This window comes from Paramormyrops kingsleyae, unplaced genomic scaffold (assembly GCF_048594095.1).
Source record: "Paramormyrops kingsleyae isolate MSU_618 unplaced genomic scaffold, PKINGS_0.4 ups167, whole genome shotgun sequence".
Classification (NCBI taxonomy): domain Eukaryota; kingdom Metazoa; phylum Chordata; class Actinopteri; order Osteoglossiformes; family Mormyridae; genus Paramormyrops; species Paramormyrops kingsleyae.
The window spans coordinates 15,001-20,000 of NW_027326105.1; positions in this window are offsets into that span (position 1 = coordinate 15,001).

Consider the following 5,000-nt stretch of genomic DNA (forward strand, 5'->3'; position numbering starts at 1 on the left):
GTATATGAACTGAGAGAGATAGGCAGATTGGATTTGCAGTTGGGGGTAAAGATGGGGACATTTGTAATAAGATCAAGTCTGGGGGCCCAGGAGTCTGAGACATTGACATTTCATCTCTGTGAGCTTCCTGATCACCGGGTGGGGGCCCAAAGTAAAGGTGAATGCTAATCTCAAGGCCAGGCCGTGCCTTTGTCGCTATGGTAATGTGAAGGTCTGGGTGATACTATCATGCTAATTAGGGTTAGCACCTGGAGAGGCATTTGAAAGGCAGTGTTATGCTGATGAAATCAGGGCTGGGGAACTTCCAGGCTGATTCCTGGAACATGCTGTGCTTTGTTTAGTTTGTCTCCACCTCTGTGTATCCCTCCCCCCTTGAAACGTATAAGCTGCGCCGAGCTGAGTCTTAGTCAGACTTGGATGACTACAGCGGCGCATTGGCGAGTTCTCAGTAAAGAGGAACTTCGGCCGGAGAGATATGCCAACGTCTCCCGGTCTCTGCTTCGACAGAGGAAAACGTTTCCAACACGACCCTAGCTCCAAACCCTAAGCATAGGCCAGACGGGGCGACCATAGCTCCGAACCATAAGCGTAGGCCAGACGGGGCGACCATAGCTCCGAGCCTAGGACAAGGGCGACAAGGGTCAGCCTCCGCCCGGGGCCTACGCATAGGCCGCAGTGACGAAATTTATAAATTGTTCAGTCTAGCTTCCAACATGACAGTATATGAACTGAGAGAGATAGGCAGATTGGATTTGCAGTTGGGGGTAAAGATGGGGACATTTGTAATAAGATCAAGTCTGGGGGCCCAGGAGTCTGAGACATTGACATTTCATCTCTGTGAGCTTCCTGATCACCGGTCCTGATCACCGGTGGTGGGGCCCAAAGTAAAGGTGAATGCTAATCTCAAGGCCAGGCCGTGCCTTTGTCGCTATGGTAATGTGAAGGTCTGGGTGATACTATCATGCTAATTAGGGTTAGCACCTGGAGAGGCATTTGAAAGGCAGTGTTATGCTGATGAAATCAGGGCTGGGGAACTTCCAGGCTGATTCCTGGAACATGCTGTGCTTTGTTTAGTTTGTCTCCACCTCTGTGTATCCCTCCCCCCTTGAAACGTATAAGCTGCGCCGAGCTGAGTCTTAGTCAGACTTGGATGACTACAGCGGCGCATTGGCGAGTTCTCAGTAAAGAGGAACTTCGGCCGGAGAGATATGCCAACGTCTCCCGGTCTCTGCTTCGACAGAGGAAAACGTTTCCAACACGACCCTAGCTCCAAACCCTAAGCATAGGCCTGACGGGGCGACCATAGCTCCGAACCATAAGCGTAGGCCAGACGGGGCGACCATAGCTCCGAGCCTAGGACAAGGGCGACAAGGGTCAGCCTCCGCCCGGGGCCTACGCATAGGCCGCAGTGACGAAATTTATAAATTGTTCAGTCTAGCTTCCAACATGACAGTATATGAACTGAGAGAGATAGGCAGATTGGATTTGCAGTTGGGGGTAAAGATGGGGACATTTGTAATAAGATCAAGTCTGGGGGCCCAGGAGTCTGAGACATTGACATTTCATCTCTGTGAGCTTCCTGATCACCGGGTGGGGGCCCAAAGTAAAGGTGAATGCTAATCTCAAGGCCAGGCCGTGCCTTTGTCGCTATGGTAATGTGAAGGTCTGGGTGATACTATCATGCTAATTAGGGTTAGCACCTGGAGAGGCATTTGAAAGCAGTGTTATGCTGATGAAATCAGGGCTGGGGAACTTCCAGGCTGATTCCTTGGAACATGCTGTGCTTTGTTTAGTTTGTCTCCACCTCTGTGTATCCCTCCCCCCTTGAAACGTATAAGCCTGCGCCGAGCTGAGTCTTAGTCAGACTTGGATGACTACAGCGGCGCATTGGCGAGTTCTCAGTAAAGAGGAACTTCGGCCGGAGAGATATGCCAACGTCTCCCGGTCTCTGCTTCGACAGAGGAAAACGTTTCCAACACGACCCTAGCTCCAAACCCTAAGCATAGGCCAGACGGGGCGACCATAGCTCCGAACCATAAGCGAAGGCCAGACGGGGCGACCATAGCTCCGAGCCTAGGACAAGGGGCGACAAGGGTCAGCCTCCGCCCGGGGCCTACGCATAGGCCGCAGTGACGAAATTTATAAATTGTTCAGTCTAGCTTCCAACATGACAGTATATGAACTGAGAGAGATAGGCAGATTGGATTTGCAGTTGGGGGTAAAGATGGGGACATTTGTAATAAGATCAAGTCTGGGGGCCCAGGAGTCTGAGACATTGACATTTCATCTCTGTGAGCTTCCTGATCACCGGGTGGGGGCCCAAAGTAAAGGTGAATGCTAATCTCAAGGCCAGGCCGTGCCTTTGTCGCTATGGTAATGTGAAGGTCTGGGTGATACTATCATGCTAATTATGGTTAGCACCTGGAGGCATTTGAAAGGCAGTGTTATGCTGATGAAATCAGGGCTGGGGAACTTCCAGGCTGATTCCTGGAACATGCTGTGCTTTGTTTAGTTTGTCTCCACCTCTGTGTATCCCTCCCCCCTTGAAACGTATAAGCTGCGCCGAGCTGAGTCTTAGTCAGACTTGGATGACTACAGCGGCGCATTGGCGAGTTCTCAGTAAAGAGGAACTTCGGCCGGAGAGATATGCCAACGTCTCCCGGTCTCTGCTTCGACAGAGGAAAACGTTTCCAACACGACCCTAGCTCCAAACCCTAAGCATAGGCCAGACGGGGCGACCATAGCTCCGAACCATAAGCGAAGGCCAGACGGGGCGACCATAGCTCCGAGCCTAGGACAAGGGCGACAAGGTCAGCCTCCGCCCGGGGCCTACGCATAGGCCGCGGACTCTGCCAATATGTCCCAGAGGCGAATGGCCACTGCGGGCCTCCAGCCCGGGCAGAGGGGAAGCCATCCCCGGCAGCCCCATTAACGCCTAATTGGCCAGGCGGCCCCGTCTACACTTAGTTGAGCTGGCGGCCTCATTTACTTTAAGTGGACCCGGCGGCCCCATTCACACCTAGTTGATCAGGCGGGCCCGTTCACACCTAGTTGATCGGGCGGGGCCATTCGCCCGGGTTGATCGGGCGGGCCCGTTCGCACCTAGTTGACCGGGCGGCCGCATTCACAAGTACCGCAGTGGGCGGCCTCGTTTACATTCAGGGGACCTGCCGGCCCGATTGACGTCTAGTTGATCAGGCGGGCCCGTTCGGACCTAGTTGACCTGGGGGCGGCCGCATTTACATGTAGCGCAGCGGGCGGCCGCATTTACATTAACCCTCTACCGCACACAATTTGATGGTACATGATAAGAAATTATTCCACATCACTTATTGGTTAATTTTGGGACATTTTATTGATTATGTATGTACATATTTATTTCACCGCCCCCCTCTCCAAATGATCTTTTGTTGCCTAAGGGCAAAGTTGTGCAACACTGATACAAAACCACAGAGAAAATTATGTCTTCATAGATCATAATACAATGCTCAGAGAGCAATGCAAAGTAACAAAATTTTTGATGGCTTCCCATCGTGCAAGAGGCATAACATCAGCAACATGTGCAATGTGGCTACTATGGCTCCAGAACATGCGAGTAGCTGGAAGACCAAATATTGACATATGGAGCACAGTGGCAAAGAACTGTTCAAGTTCTTGTACAGTAAGGTTAAGTGGCTTGCACAGGAGAGGTAATGGTGTGACATGTTTTCCATCGAGGGGTCTTGGAAGAACTACTGTCATCTTCAGGCAGACTGTCATCGTCAGTTCCTCTTCATCACTGGTGTATTGATCGTCTATAAATATATATACATATACGTCAACAAAAATACATCAATCACAACTAAAGCTTACATGACTGTATTGGATACCCTGTCTGCTGCACACACCTTTATTTCATTTGAATGACATCTAAAAATTTATCAACACATTTGATTTGTTTATGCAAATGAGTTCAATGACAACCAGAGAAGCAATATTTTAAAACCTACTTTCACTTCTGCTCAAACCTTTCTCTGCATTCCACTCCTCCTCACTGTCACTGCAGTCTATCTCACTGTCTGATGGGATATCCCTAACATGCTGATCCTGAGTTTTACTCCCATAGGAAAATCTTGTGTCCATTTTCTGCCAAAATGCGTTAAATTAAATTAGAAAATAATTTAAAAAACATTGTGCTTACAATGTGCAAAAGTACATGCAATAATATACTAACACACTGTCAAGAAAGCCTCTTAAAATCTACCCCTTATCGCAGAACGTTGCCCTAGGGCAACGAAAACATAAGCTATATTTCAGAACATGCAAAATAAAAAGTAAGTAAATAAAACCTGGGGGAAAAAAAAAAAACAAGGCTTCTCTACAGCTTCATAGACATGCACATATTTTTTTATCTACAGATAATGCCAATATAAATAAGGTTAATGAAGGAAGCACAGCGGGCGGCCTCATTTACATTCAGTGGGCCTGCCGGCCCCTTTCACACCTAGTTGATCAGGCGGGCCCGTTCGCACATAGTTGACCGGTACGCCCGCATTTAAATGTAGGGCAGTGGGCGGCCTCATTTACATTAAGGTGACCCGACGGCCCCGTTCGCACCTAATTGACCGGGCGGCCGGATTTTCACAGTTGAAAAGGCGGCCGGATTACATGCATTTGACCAGGTCGGCCGTATTTGCACATAGTTGAAAAGGCGGCCTCATTAGCATTTAGTGGGCCAGGAGGCCCCATTCACACCTAATTTAGCACGATGGGGGGTGGGGGGGGGGGGGTTTGGTGAGGGGGGGGGGGGGTTGGGGGTTTAGCGCGGTGTGGTTGGAGCTGGGGGGGGGGGATGGGCAGTGGCCAGCTCCCGGAGGCCTCCCGGTGCTCCCCGGGCTGCAGGCGGGCACAACAATGTCCCGAAATCGACCAGACGAAGCCAGGCCTTCTGCCTGGGCAGAAGGGAAGCCTCCCCGGCCAGCACGGGGACGGCGGGCCGCATGGGTAGTGGGGGTGGTGAG